Here is a 15,885-nt window from a genome sequence, read left to right as displayed (position 1 = left end):
ATCTCTGTATTTCTGTCTGTTTTTTTCATAACGACATGGTCTAAGAGGTGATTCAACATGTTATATTTTACACCTAAACACAGTGTGCACATCTAATCAATTGAGCCGTTGACTTTTTAATGGCCGCAGTAGAGTGTGCTGCCGAATGAATAAACACACATGCACGCGCGCACACACACACACGCACACACACCAAATTAACTGTCTTGCTCTCAACTCTAATGCATCTGTCATTTCAGGGGTAAAACCCCTTTGATCTCTCTCTCCTTCTCTGTCTGACAGCCGGCTCGCTGCTCACTGGTCCTAAATGAATTGATATTTCTTCTGGCCACTTGAATTTGTCACTTGACTTCTTTTCTCGGTGTAATCTTCACTCCTCAGTAGCAGCAGTCCCCAGCCTGTGTGTGTGTGTGTGTGTGTGTGTGTGTGTGTGTGTGTGTGTGTGTGTGTGTGTGTGTGTGTGTGTGTGTGTGTGTGTGTGCGCGCGAGCTTCGAAACCTGGCTGACAGGGTTTCTGTGTTTTGGATGAAAACACATGGCTAATAGAGTCGCTGACTGTCAGGCTGGCTAGTCAGAGAAAATGCCTCCAGAAGGCTTCATGATGATGAACCTGTCACAGGTGATCTCATTTTTCCTTCAAAAAAAAAACAAAAAAAACAAAGAAAAAAAACAACAACAATGAAATTTAATCGCTTGCAGAGGCATGACTAACACAGTGTAGGAAGCACTGAAGAGTAGGACTGTGTGAAAGTATATATGTTGCTTTCTGACACCTGGACTTTGTCGCGGCACAAAATGCTTCTCAGCATCTCCAGGTTGAGATATTTGGTCTTTAAAGCTGTTGATTCAACAAGCGTCTGAACAAAAGAGCAGCTGTTGAAAAAGGGGAAAGCGGTTATTGAAGTAAAACCGTTGAAATGATTCAATCTGCTGGTTTTCCTTAGAAAACTTTCTAAACTAACTTGAAAAGGCAAACAATGATCAGTTGGAATGTATATGATTTAATTAAAATTTCATGTTGTCGTAAATCGCCTCAGGATGAAACTTACGAATTGGCGCTATATAAATAAACTGGAATGAGTTGAATTGGACCAGTCCGTCCAGCTTGCAAGAAACCCACACAGCCTGATTCTGTCATCCCCATATTTCTCAGTTTAGATATTATTCTTAGGCTTCCTAGTTCTCACTTTGTCAAAACGTAACAACGGTCAACTATGCCAATCATTTTAACTTTTTTTTAATATCAATATTCTTTAAGGTGTTGTTCAATATTTTCAGTGGATTTAAGTTCATCTCACTCTCAATATATTCACTGCAAAAACAAGGATTTCAAGAAAAACAGTTTCTTTTGAATCTCTTCTTTACCAGATATTATTTTGGGTTTTTTTTCCATTAGATTTTAACATTCACTGAAAGGAAAAAATGCTTTAAATCTCTCCTTTAACTTGCTGAATATTTTAGTATCAGCACACCGCTGATGGACATCAGCAGTTTGCCTTCTGTCATAACACTGTGTTATTCCTCCTTACCTTTCCATCCAGCTGTCATTCAGTTCTCTATCATGTACAGTATTTCCTGTCAGTGTGTGTTTTAACAAAGGAAGCGGAGTATCTGGAGGGGAGCTGGGTGATGGACATGTTTTTACACACTTTAAAACACACAGAGGCATTGCTTTAAAAAAAAAAAAAGAAAAGAAAAGAAAAAAAGCATTTTCCTCTAATTTGTTGTGTTTAAGTTTGATTCATGAAGCTCCTGCTGTATTTGCTTAAGGTTCACAGCAAAATGAATTAAGTATAGATCTGCAAAAGATGAGCTTTATTGTTTTATTTGAAACCAGTGAAGGAGGATCTGGGCTTCGACTTATTAAATATGTGTCTTTTTTTAAATAAGATTCTATGTGATGACAAGAGCCCTTCTTGAAACCTCACCTTTTCTTGCTTTTTCTAGCACAATGATCCAGTCGTTTGGCCATCACCATTTTGCATGTTTGTATCTCAGTTAGTTTCCCTGCTCTGTACTCTCTCTTCCAGCTGTTCTGCGTGCCTCTGATTAGACTCGTCTGATTTTTAGCATCATACTTGGCTCGTCATTTGAGCTCCTCGGTTCTCCTTGTTCTATGCTGGTTTCTTTGGTTGCGTTCTCTCTGGTTCTGTGTCCTCCCTCCCCAAAATGGTGCATATTGTGAAGTGGAAGGAACATGAGGCAATGGGTATAACTAGCTTTAATAAACAACAAAACAAAGGGTGGCTTGATTTATTTATTTATTTTTCCCCAGGTATGTTACTGAGAAGAAAAAAAAATCAGTGTCACAAAGTCAACAAAAATCAGAGGCAAAGTGCAATTTGAAAAGCTCTTGTTTTTTTTAGGGAGAACTTTAACAATTCAACCCCCAACAATGGCCTAGTACAAACCCACAAAGCAGTGATGCATAAAGAGCGAATCACCACAGTCTTTTCCAGCTTCCAAAAAAAAAAAAACAACACACAGCTACTGAAGGATACTTTGCAGACTACTAGTCCTCAACAGATTCTACATCTAAAAATAAATGTCCCAGAAGCTCGATTAATTCATTTTGATAAAAAAGAATAACAACAATAAGAACTCTGAGACTTTGTCTCATGTGTTTTTTCCACTACAGGTTTTGCTTAAAGCGTTATAAAATGCCTGAGCCTCCGTCCAATCACTCCACATCTCTATCAAAATGGCAGTTGGGGGAATATGGCACAATAATATTCGGCATAAAATCAATGGCTTGTTTAATTTAAAGAGGAAGCAAATGGGGAGGCAGGGTAATTGCAGAGAGAGGCCCACAAATCAACCGTCCTTGTTATCCCATTTGATGCACCATTAAACATCTGCAGGAATAAACATTATTTTTAGCTCAGCTACCAGCCTCCGCCAACTGTAGAGCAAGGGGAGCAGATGGAGGGAAGCAGAGAAACAATAATAATAACAAAGAGATGGTTTTTAATGCCAAAAGTCTGGGTTTTGTTTTTTTGTTGTTTTTTTTCTATTTGTTGCTACTGGGTTTTAGCTTGTCGTAGTTCTTCCCACATATCTGACAGAAATGGGAGTGGATCCCAAATGAGAGGATGTTTATTTAATTGGTGGCATTCTGCAATCTGAAATTTCACACCAACTAGAAAAACCGAGGTGGAAAATGAAGCAGCATACCTACTAGGCATTGTTCATTATGAAAAATACTGAGTCGGGAGCCAGGCGGTGCACTGAGATGTTGGGAAGTGAAGGTTTTTTTGGTGCTGTTGCTTGTGGGTTGCGGCTCACAGGACATGGCAGAACCATGTTCCTGTCAAATATCAAAGTAACACACTGAGTGGTTTAATGTTTTACACAAACTGGCTGAATTCACCACAGGTTTACTAATAACTATTCTATAATTTAGCAGCTTGATTACCTTGAAACGTATTAACTGCTTTGACTAAATGATGTTTGCACTCATTCTGCTTTGTGTAAGTTGGCTATTCATGGTCACTTTTTTTCTTAACCAAGGAAAAACAAAATCTACTTAACCAAACGTCCATCCATCTATTGTCATTTCCAAGATCACTGTTCTAAGCATTGTTGACTTGGCGTCTCTTTTCCCCCGCAGTAACTCCCAAGTTCATTCAGGGTTTTCCCCAGTGTCTTCTTCCAATGGAGCATTCTTGGGAAAACTTTAAAAAAATAAAATGAAATAAAGGTACTATAGACGCAGAGACATCCCTATTGCTGGGTTACAGACACGTGACCCAGATGACGTGTGAAATTCAGACGGGGGTCAGGAAGTGTGGATTTCTCCTGAGCGCTCACACCACCAGTCGAGACAGCCATGCCCCGTACCCATGTACACAGCCTAAATCAAGGAAACATCTTGAAAATATGCCGCTATTTGAACATAGCCACTACACACACACACACACACACACACACGCACACACACGCACACACACACACACACACACAAATCATATTTGCTGACAAACCAAAGCCACCAGCAGGTTACAGCGCTCAGCCATTTTACAGATTTCCTTCGATCTTTGCCGCAGAAGCTGAGGCCGACCGGTTCCAACGCCGTGCGTACTGCTAAGGTGTACCTAATAAAACGGACGGTGAGTTCATGCTCGAGAGCCATCAGCTTTCCTCATATGTGTACAGACAACACACCTTTTCTATGATGCCCTTGAAAGCGCCCCTCTGGGAGTTGTCAGAAATTAACTTTATCTGCTCTTTAATTACGGTACATGCTCTCTGACGCGTCCCTCACACATCCCCAAACCCCGACCTCCGCCTCCCCGGCCCACCCCGCCCCTCACGCTGTCATTTTCAAAGCTATTTTAAGACAATGTGTGATTATCTGTGACATTGCTTGACATGTGCCTCAAGGCTCTCTCTCTCTCTCTCTCTCTCTCTCTCTGTCTCTGTCTCTCTCTGTCTCCCTCTGTCTCTCTCTCTCTCTCCCTCGGTTCCTCTTGCTCGCTCTGCCTTTCTCTGTCTTGCTAATCAAAAAGCCAAGCCACGCAGACTGCTCAGAGCAAATAACAATCCAGCTCCCGTATATGTTTGAAGTTGACAGAGCGACCGGAGCGCGGTGAGGGAGAAAACACACTCTGATCGTCCTCCCCCCCCCAAACCCCCAACCCTTTTCCTCCGTCTTGAAACAAACACAATATTTCAGCCCCAACATCTCTTGCACTCTTGTTTATTTTATTTCTTCTTCTTCTTTTATGTCTTCTGATTCCCTCCACGGGTTGAAGTCTTTAATGAACAGTTTTTACTCATTCCCCCCCCCCCAAAATATTTGAATTTCAGACATAATTTTTTCCTCTAGTAAGCTCTAATAGGTGTGTCATTTTCATGAGGTGAATATCTTAATGACGTTTCTCCTCCAACACATTTTTAATTACCGCTACACCAAATATATGTTGTTGTTTTTTTTTTTCAAATCCCCTTCATTTCCCCACCTCTCGCCTCCTCTTCTATTATTATTCCATTGTATTAATATCATTAAGTTTAATCCACACTACGATGCCTGATACCTGTGTCATCCCGTCGGATCAAGTGATGAATGTGTGAAGTACCTGCTGAGGAGGAAAGACTGCATGTGCTGTGCAGATTGGTCACGATCGTAAAATTTTAATTGATGATTAATTAATCTCATAATGACTGAATATTAATTTAATCATCCCCTATAAATATTATATCACTTTTACGGGAGGAGCATGCTAATAATTGAATCATTTGCATAACTGCTGTAAAGAATAACAGCAATTCTTCGCCGCTTACTGTATAATGAAGTCATTAATACGGAAATGTAGCTTAGAAAGTGACTTCCTATTTCATGTCGAGTTGAGATTTGAAACAAAAAGTGGGGGAAGGGAGGGTTTGTGGTGAGATGGTGTCATTGAAGAGGCGAGCTTTAATGGTTCTGTAAATTCTGCTGTAATGTTGAAGCAACATGGCAACCAGGATACGTGACAAGTGGAAGTAGGAATGAATGAAATGGTGACACTTGGTTATAAAGTGACAAGGAGCCAAAATGAGAATGTTGTTTTGTTAGTAAGACCAATAAACCAGTTTCCATGTAAGGATACAAATGTTGTTGCAGTGGCTTTTTGAGACGACTGCAATGGATATTTCTTTTTCATTTCTTAACCTCTATAAGTCAGTTGACAAATTCTAGTTTGTTTTTTTTTACAACAACCTGTTCAGGAAGTACCAAAACATCATATGACAAGAAATGTTTGTTTTTGGAGTATCGGTGGCTGGAAATAAAAGCACACCACACTATTAAGATTTATTTTTGTGAAATGCTTCCACTTCACAGCTGTCCACACCGTCGTGTCGTTCTGTCTACACCTATTGGATTGTGCTTCAGTAAGGTGGCTGGCAACAGGCTGTAGCTAGACAGACTGGTCACTGTCGAGTTAGTAATTTGTGGATGTAAAAAACTCTACATCCGGAAAATCATGTCATAGGACACGTATCGGTATATTTCATTAGGCTGGTTAGAATAATTAGAAGTGTAGTAATCTTCAACTTTTTGATAGACTTAAACAGCTTATATATATGTATGTATATATATATATATATATATATATATATATATATATATAAAGTTTACATTCTTTTTGATTTGTTTGATGCTTTTACTTCCTGACGGAGATAAAAGTATGACCAACAGGAAGTTGATTGAAGTTCAGCCGATTGTCTCTTCTGTCTTTAAAATCGACTGTTCTGGAAGATTCTTGATGAAGCACTGGTGTCATTAGAGCGTCGTCTTCCTCCTGCCTCCACTTATCATGCAATTAAATGTTTTACATCTCAAGCGGAGGAAGCATTTTCGCGTGTGCTTTAGCCGGGGCCGTAAAAACACCAATGGGAACAACAACAACAAAAATCAACGTCTGTAGCGCCGAGAGAGAGAGAGAGAGAGAGAGAGAGGCCTCAGACGGCAAGCAGTGAAACATTGATGAAATTACCCATCCGCCTTCCCTTTAAAATGTTGGCCATGTATCATAGCCAGAGCAAATACCACATAATTACATAATTAATCAGATCATGTATGTTTCCCTTCCTTCATTTTTGCTCCTTTGTGCACGAGTCAAACGCATGTAATCACTTGTTCTGTAATGTAATCTGATCAGGGCCATGTAATTCTTCATTTCGCAACAGCTCCCTGGAGCAAGGGATCCGAGAGCGAGATGAATGCGGCCCGGCCTCCGTTCCCCCGTCCTCTCTCTTCCTCCCAGCTCTGCTTTGCTTAAGCGGGTCTTCCTCGGCGCGGCGGAGCGCCTGGAAGTGGAGCCTGTGTGTCAACTGAATCTCTCGCCCTCACTTGTCTCTTCACATATCTGTCCAGCCGTCTCTCTCATATTGCTCTGCTTCTCTCTGTCTTCTGCTCCTCATCTTCACCCTCCTTATCTCTTCCGATCTGTTATGTTTCCTTATCTCTATTCTCTTCATCCCCATTTTCTCCTCTTCTTCGTTTTCCTTTCCGACCCCCCCCCCCCCCCTGCCTCCTCCTCCTCCTCTTCTCCCCTCCTCTCCCTCCAGTGGCGACACCAACCATCAGGTTCCATCTATCTGTGTGTACGTCAGCAATTAGAGCATCGTGGCAGCCAAATGCCAGCCATGTCCCCAAGCTACACACACACACACACACACACTCAGAGAGAGAGACAGAGACTCAAAGGCAATGCCCTGACAAAACAGCATGAGAACAAATCACACCATAATTTATAATCTCGCCGTGCTAAAATCTCATTATATTACAGACGTGGATTCGGTGGCATGCACGGCCGGGGAGCCGGCACTATAAATTCCCACCAATCATAAATTATGAAAGGAAAGATAGAAATGACCGGTGTCTGTCTGGATTAGCAGTAAATCGCCCTCGGACATGGTTTGTTTAAGGAATCGGGTCCCGTGCGGCCTGAGCGGCCTCAAAGCGGCGCTGCTTGAGTCACAAAAGTGGCCAGAAGAGTCGAGTTTAAGCCGCTTTAGATGTGAAGAGGAAAAATAGGTGTCCAGTCCCCAGTTATTTACTTTTGATTTTTTTTTCTTTCTGTTTAAAAAAAATCTGCTAGATCACACAGAAAAGCTAAAAATAATTATATATGTCTTATCGGGACCTTTTTTTTGTTTTACTTGTCTGAAAAATGACAAAAAAAAGTTTATTGGGATCCCTCACTCTTCACCATGAAGGACACAAATTACACTTTGCTCTTGATCCCATTGAATATTTTACATAAAATGACTCAAATTTAGTTGATAGAACGGTTGGTTCTCTGAATTTAATAATCCATAGCAGAACCTTTGGCAGCAGTCAGTGGCAACTACAGGTAAAGACCAATGAGACGATGGCTATCGCCAACAGGTAGTTTGTCCCAAGTAAAGGAGTCATGCTCTCAGGTTTTTATGGTTTGGCGTCTCCAAAAAAAAAACCTTTTGCGTAGTTGTTCAATGGACTTAAGACAGTGGATGCAAGCAGACAAGACTCTGTTTTTGCATAAAGTTTGATGCTCTTCTCCTGCAAAGTACTTTATTTAGCCATTATTTATTTATTGGAAGATGTGCAGAGATGTCCAGAATTGTACTGATCAACCTGTAGAACTGCATAAAACGAGGACAGGATTACGATATGGAATTGGCCAGCAAGATATAAGGAAGGTAACAGGTGGTTCTGACAATGACTAAAAACAAGCCAGATGTATTGATACAGAGGAGAGTGATTATTGGCATGGGAAACAGATGAGGCTGCATAAGGTAACAGGTTGTTGCTGTTGTGAGGGAATCTAGTGGCTGAGAAGTGAAGAGGGGGAAATGACCATAAAATTAAAATAATTCCATCTGAACAAAAATAATCTTCTTAATGTTTAACTCAGACTTGTTAGATGGAAACGAAGCGTCTAAACGCACAAATGTCCTAAAATTCAGAACGAACACAACACAGTAAAGAACTGAAAAGAAACAAAACTCGTAGCAAAAGTTCTTCTTATGATCAAAATGTGTGAGCAACCATAACCTGTGTCCAGTGGCGCAACTGCACATTATTCAGGTGGATGCGAAAAGATAAATCCCCCCCCCCCCAGGGAAGGAACTTCAGGGTGAAGGACCAACGCTCAACACCCCCCCCCCCACCCCCCGAGGCGACGCTGCGTAAAGTGTAAAACTCACTACATGTGCCTCGTTATGTGCGAGAGGTGAAGGAGCGTGAGGCGCGCTGAAGTGTATGGGAAAACATAATCGGCGCGTCGCCCCCTCTGGTGCTGCGCCCCTATGCGTTGCATACGCTGCATACCCACTTTTTGCGCCTCTGCCTGTGTCTGAAGCTGACGTATCTGATACTATAAGCAACGATTTTTGGTAGTTTTTATGCCAAATGCAGCAAAACAGCCTGCAGACAAAACCTAGTCCTTGCAGTGTATCAATGCAGATCTTTAAGAGTAGGCAGTATTGATACACAATGCTGACAAGTCGGCATGCCGAGGTCCAGTCGGCTAACAATAATCACTCCCACAGAGCAAAGAAAGAAAGTGACTAGGTTTGACAAATCATGTAATTTTTTTTCAGACATTTCGTGAATATGTGGGTGCTACAGGTACCATGCCATACTATACAAATCAGGCTAAAGGTAGTTGAATGCCTTATGGAGTTTTGTACTGAGAAACCTTAGGACATGCCGGCTATCTGGATGCCACTCTGACATGTACCTACCATGGAAATCATATTCCCTGACGGTTCCTGCCATTTTGAGCAAGAGGACACACCTTCGCACAAAGTGAAAATGCTTCAGCAAAGGTTTGAGGAGCACAAGAGAGAGTTTAAAGTACTGAATGGCTCCAGAGCTCTCAGAATCTCAACCCTATTGATGCGCTGGACAAGTAAGTCTGACTCACACAGACCCCACTTTGTAACTTACAGGCCTTATGTGATCTGCACCTTCAAAAAGGCCCAGTGGAGGGCAGTCAAATGGAGGCCGATACTGATGATTAGTGTATGATATTGTTCCTGTCAGTTGTGCTTTCTCCAGCCTCATGTTCAGGCTGATGCATGCAATGATCCCAATCTACCCAGAAACATGTTTGTTCCTTTGAACAGGCTCAACGGCCAATGGAAAGCTTGAAGGCACCTGCGATTAAATAAAGGTAAACTCCATGTTTTCAACATCACAATGTGAAATTGTTAGGCTTTAGGGAAGAAGATTTGCCAGCTTTGCTTGAAGCACAAGCTAATCTTGCCATTTTAGCAACAGCAGATAATTAAGTCCCAACATCATGCAGGTATGCATGCGTAAAATCACTTTTCAAGAGAATGAAACGTTGCTTTATTGAAACCAACTTTACCAACAACTCCCTCCACATCCTTTTTTGGTGGTGGTGGTGTTGTTTGGACCATTTTATCACAACCTCTCCAGCAGTTTTCATTCAAGTCCTCTTATTTTTGAGTTTTTTGTTTTTTTCCAAAGTGGGATTCAATTTACAGACAGACCTGGTCGAGGCAGAGGTGAGAGCGTGCTGCCAAAGGCCATTCCCGACCCTCGACTGCCAGCTTGGCTTTTCATTAGCTCTCCGCCGTTTCGTGTTAGATGTCAGGGATTTCATAACGCCGGGACGTGACTCAGCTCAGATGGACGCCAAGAAATATCCGAACAGGACAAGCCCTCGCCCTCACAACCCCGCGTGCTAAACCGACTCTTTTAACAGACGCTTACATCGTGTCACAGGACCGTGGGGATTATTATGGATGGGCACTTTAATACTGTAAAATATATTTTAGGTTAACAGAGAAGGGGGGGAAGAAGCAGTGCGGAGACTTCTGGAGTGAAACAGGTGCAATCAAAGTGCTTCCTTGTGAATACACACAGAGGCACCATTTAAAAACATCAGGGGGCTGGACTAAAAGGGTGGCATTAGACTTTGAATGGAGAAGGATCTAATACATGGATGGTCCTCTTCCTCAGGCAGCCCATTGACTCCAAACTGAGCCTATTAGCAAGACAACACACCACTAATGGCAGTGCTACTGCTGCCGCTGCCCCTCCATGTGCAAGGAGACCACCCAGCACACACACACGCACACACACACACACACACACAAACCAAATGCACTCACGTTCCCTTTTTCCTTTTCCCACGCCATTGTTACATACATAGTCGGGGGAAACCAGATCAAAGAGTTGCTTCCATTCGAAAACACAACAGTCTATTAGAGTCAAACGTGGCTCTATGTGCAATGAGCTGGTGGTGGAGGACGAAGAGTCTCAATGTGTTCGTGATGCACTTTTAGACGGTGGGGAGGAGCTGGAAGAGGAAGGCTCATTTTGTTGGTAAAGGGCTTTGAAGGGACGCCTCCAGAACCTTTGAGGGTTTTCAGAAAAGGAGCTCAGCCGTCTTACCTGCACTTTTTTTTTTTTTTTTTTGCTGTCAACTTTTCGTGTAAATCCTGATTACCCACTGAGCAATCGACCTGATTCCAACACTAAAGCCAAGCACAGGACTCTTGGCCATGAGGCAGTGTTGTTGTCAGTACACGGCATTTGTTGCAAGAGGTGCAATGAAGTTTGTAATTCATACAAAAAAATGGCAGGAAAATTAAAATTGAAGCTACACATTAAGCTCCAAAGCAAATTCCTTTCTTTTTTTAAGTTGTGGTATTACTATACAGTGATATCAGTGTGCAGAAAAATATGTACGTTCAAAGCTTAAATGGATAGTTGTAAATGTGACAATGCATCTACATATCCGTACTGCACTGGTGGATGGAAATAGCACACATTTGAATGTTTAACACTTGGGTTGTACACTAGCAGTGTAGGAAAGTTCAGTTTGTGTCACTGACTTTGAGATCGGCTCATATACTCCTTTGTTTTAATGTCTAAAAATGCAGACAGAAGTGTCCACTTTTGAGCCAAACTTACAGCAATTTGACCCACGTTGGACGTTAAGAAATCGTTCTCACTGTCGAGATTAGATTCTCTCCCTTCATCTTTGTTGAAAGTCGTTCTGGCCCTGTACATCCATCTGCTGACGATGATGTTACTCCTGAATACTTTTCCATTTCATGGCCAAAGTCTGGCCTGAAGTGCTTTACATGTTAATTTCTGTCTGACGTTATGCACAAGAAAAAGGCCTGCTTTCCAAGTAAGCAGTTGTCGGTATCTTTAGAAATAACCGTCCGATGCAAATATCAAGACAGTTTAAAGGTTCGTAAAATAGCAGTCTCGTAAATGTGCTGACAGTTTTTATTTATTTATTTATTTTTTTAAACTGGAGCTGTTTTATCTCAGCTGAAGTCCACTTTTGGTTTTGGGGGCCTTTTACACTGGCTGTTTGTTTTTACACTGAAGGACAAACTCGTCTGGATCGATATAAAATTAAGATGTCAGATGAGTTATGTGCTGTAGACAAAATCTTACCTGCTCCTCACCTTTTAAAAGGCATTATATTAAAAAAAAACCTAAACAATTCCTTTTAGATATTGATTTTGAGCGCAAAAGGCACTGAAGATCTGGAACACAGTCTTCATTTATGCAGTTGAAGGCCAATACACTCAGCAGTTCAGAGAGGAAGAGAAGCTCCAGGATCAAGGTTCACTTCCACATGTGGCCAGCAGGGGGACGCAGCACAGAGGGGACAGGAGAGCTTCTGTCGTCTAAGGCTCGGATTTTACTTAGCAGATCATTTAAAAGCATTTTCTTTTATTTAATTAATTAATTAATTTTTTTTTTTTTGCTTTTTCTCAAGTGAAATAAACTTTTAAACCCTACACACGTTCTTCTTTATTAGTGTTCAGACCATTTGGTCAAAATGGTTTGATGTAGGAAGCTGGTAACCGGGAGATGTACTTCTAATTTAATTCACATAAAGAGAGAGAGAGAAAAAAATCAGTACAGACAAATTAAGTGTTTGATGATTATTATTATAATAATTAAACAATTTATTAAAGTCTCATTTTGGCTTGTCTTTAAAAAAACAAACAAACAAAAAAAAACTTCTTTATTGTTGCGTCCAAATTAGAATTTAAGTATCTGGAAATGATACGAAACTACACATTCTGACAAGTGTGTTTTATCACCGTGAGTCTCGCATCCCTCAGCCACCCAGCACGGCTTTAGTGAACTCTCTCCCTCTGTCTCACTAACTTCAGTCTCTCTTGTACGCACTTTCTAAGAGTGTCTGCTAGTCCACTTCTTTTTGTTAAGAGCTGGACTTCATTGGCTTTATGGCAAATAGCCGTCTCTCTCTAGCGAGTGAAAGAGAAAAACGGGGTGGGGGGCGGCTGGGATGGAGGGGAGAGAAAGAGAGAGGAGGTTGTGGAAAGGGTGGGGGGGGATAATTCATTCACTTTGCGCACAAAGCGCAGTGGAAATCACCCAGGGGAACGAAACGCCAGACAGCAAAGGAGCGGGGGGGAAACAACCCAGTTACAGTCCACACAAGATTTAAAATGTTTTTATTATTGTTCTTTGATTTAAATCTTATTCTCATGTTTACTCTATTAAATATGTGAGTGCTTTAATCCGTAAGGTTTGCTCTTGCTCGGTTTAGGGCGCTGGTTTGTCTGCAATTATGAACAACAGTTGAGATGAGGAGAAAAAAAAAAGAATCGGGTGATTCTTAGATAAAAAATGTTTTGTTTTGTGAGGTTTTCCTTCTCTGTGCTTTCGTACGGCACTGAGCAACCCGAGCGCTGCGCGGCAGCACTGCACCTCGGTGCGCCCTGGACCCCCGGTCGCCCTCCTCCCCTCCCCTCCCGTCTCCCTCCACGTCCCTCCTCATCCACCCCCACGCTCTCTGCTCAGCTCCAGCCTTACACACGTCGCTGTTGAGCACTGTGACTCCCCTCCTCCCCACACCTCTCCTCCTCCTCCTCCTCCTCCGCAGCAGCAGCACCGCCACCCTCCCCTCACACCACTGCCTGCCACCGTTTCTGCGATCCAGCGCTCTCTCTCGCCGGCTCCGCCGCTCCTTTCCTCACTGGTCGTCCCTCTCTGTGAGCGATCGTGCCATTGATACCCACTTTACAGCGTGTCTGTGGTGGAAAGTCACCCTCTCTCTCTCTCTTTCTAAGTCCCTTACTCTCTCCTCGTCCTACTCTCCGGTTGCGCTGTGGCAAACTAACAAACCAGAGGAGGTGTTAACTACTTCTTTTTTCTTTTTCTTTTTTTTTCTTTTTTCTGGCTCTTTCCCCTCCACCCCACCTCTCCAAAAAACGCGTCTCAACGTTATCTCTCGGTTGCGGCTGCGTGTTCGTCCAGAAAGGGCCGGTGCCGCTCCGATGATACTCCCAACTCCGCAGAAAAGTTTTCGGTTTGTTTAGAGGATAATAAAAAAAAAGAAGAAGAAGAAGTGGGGAAGAAGAAAACACCGGAAACGAAGCAGCCGTCTTCAGTAGAAGCGGATTCTCGCCACGGAGAGGTGAGTAACTCCTGTCTGTTTGTTGTTGTTGTTTGGTTTTGAAGCGCAAAACACGTTCCGCTTTCACTCCTTTCCGTCGCGCTCGCCGCGTCTTTCTGATTTCCTTGGAAGCGTTTCGAACTTTCTCCGCGACTGCAGCGCAAAAGAATAAAAAGTATGGCAAAAAAAGTATACATTTATATATATATATATATATATATAAGAATCACGGCACGGGTTTTGGACACTAACGCGCGTGCGTTTAAAATCTGTTTATGCCTTCTTCATTTGCGTGCGCGTGCAGGCGCGTGCGTGCAGTGTGCGCCGCGGGGTTCCCTTAAACAAGAAAAGTGGCATCTTGATTTGTTGCGGTGCGTGCGTCGATGCCATTACGCACACGTTGCTGTCACTAAAGCGCATTAGCTCTCTCTACAGAACGCAGCTGATGCTCTTTCAACTTTTGTTGTCTTTTTTTTTTTTTTAAGAGTTCTGAACGCAGATTTGTAGGTGAAGATTCGGCTTCCCGACAGTGTTCCCGATCTTTTCGCACTGATAGAACCAGAAAAAAATAAAATAAAATAAAATATGAAACTTTCTCCTGGAGCTTTTATCAGCACCACCTCGCTGACCCGCATTAATGAGCGCCCCGCCGGCCTGCTGCTCCCAGATTTGTTTAGTTGGAGATCAAGAACACGAACCCAGCAGCTCTTTCTTTTTCTTTTCTTTTTTTTTTTTTTTTTTTTACATATCACCAACAGAATGTTCCAGTTACGTTAGAGTATTAAAAGCGGACATAATAAGGAGCGCATGTGGGGTTAATAGCCGTATACTAACCAAGTTATAGCTGCGGTTGAATAAAGACTATAATGAGGTAGATTTTGATGCGTTGCATAAAATAAGCTGACGTTTAACTTGCTGCTCTATATTACAGAATTTGCATTTCAGTCCCACTTGAAAACTTTTCTTTTTTTTATTTTTGTTTTTCATTCAAATCTTACTTTTTCGTATAATTAAAAACTATTAAAAAAAAACAACAACAAAGAGAGCGAGGGGGAAAAATATGAGATTTTAGCACAAATTGGGGGCAGATACGTGCATTTTACCTCGCAAATGGGTCATTTTTGTGGAAAACCTTGTTAAAGTTAATGTCTCGGGGAGAGAAACAGACGGCTTGCATTGAGGAGGCGCGTGCACGTGTGTGCGTGCACGCACACAAACATACACACACATACAGGGGAGTGGGGAGGTGGTGTGGGGGGGGTAAAAAGCAGTTGGGAAACACCTGTTAACGGGGGAGAGAATATAATTTACATCATCGGCCCCCCACCGTCTCCTAAATAAGCAGCGACCAATGCAGCCTCTGGAAGACCCCTAAGGGGGTTCCTCCAGCTTCACGGCCGGGCAGAGAGAGCCCGAATACGGACTGAGAGCTGCTGCCGACTCGGTGTCGCTCATCATTTAAGTCTGAGGTATCTGTTAAGGAAAATATAGGAAAATTTAATAGGGTTGTGTTGATCTGTAATTTTAGAGGAACAACGAAGAGTCTGGAAATAAAAGTGAAGTAAACTGAGTTTGACTGAACTTTTCTTTTTTCTTTTTTTTCTTTTTTTTTACTTTTTTGCTTCTCGTGACATTTTAGCTCCGAGATGAAATCGTACCAACTTTTCCCTGACGTTTTCCCAGATGATTTTGTTCCGAACCCGAGATTTTTTTTTTTTTTTTTTTTTTTTTAACTTGTTAGCAGAACGGAAGCCAACAAGTACAAGGGGACGCGCACGAGCCTGTTTCAATCAGTGCGAAGTGCCGCGGCGCTCAGAAGAGGAGAGAATAATAATACAATTAGAAGGCTGTGCGGAAAGTACGGCGGAGTTATTAGCACTAATTTCCCGAGTTGGTGCCAACAATAAAATGCGCGTAAGAAAAAAAGAAAAAAAAAAAAAAAGACGGCACTTCACGGAGCAAAGGTGCGCCCGGGGCGGGTCACCGA

General features: G+C 42.3%; 1 protein-coding gene across 4 annotated transcripts in view; it reads left to right on the top strand.

Annotated features, from left to right (window-relative positions):
* The window catches only part of rnf220a (ring finger protein 220a), a 279,000-nt gene that overhangs the window by 80,886 nt on the left and 182,229 nt on the right, over window positions 1–15,885 (top strand). The window contains exon 1 of one of the 4 annotated variants that reach the window (XM_088014371.1): window positions 13,407–13,919. The exons of 1 other annotated variant lie outside the window; for it this stretch is intronic. The gene's annotated coding sequence lies outside the window, so the exon portion shown is untranslated. Of the gene's footprint in view, window positions 1–13,406; window positions 13,920–15,885 lie in introns of those variants that run through there. 2 more of the 4 variants (XM_088014370.1, XM_088014367.1) reach the window with 2 other exon arrangements.

The sequence above is a fragment of the Poecilia mexicana genome, unplaced genomic scaffold, assembly GCF_051168715.1.
Source record: "Poecilia mexicana isolate PSO_F unplaced genomic scaffold, ASM5116871v1 scaffold_17, whole genome shotgun sequence".
In the NCBI taxonomy this organism is placed as follows: domain Eukaryota; kingdom Metazoa; phylum Chordata; class Actinopteri; order Cyprinodontiformes; family Poeciliidae; genus Poecilia; species Poecilia mexicana.
Note: the sequence above shows the minus strand (reverse complement) of the source record. Positions and strands in the feature narration are given on the sequence as shown.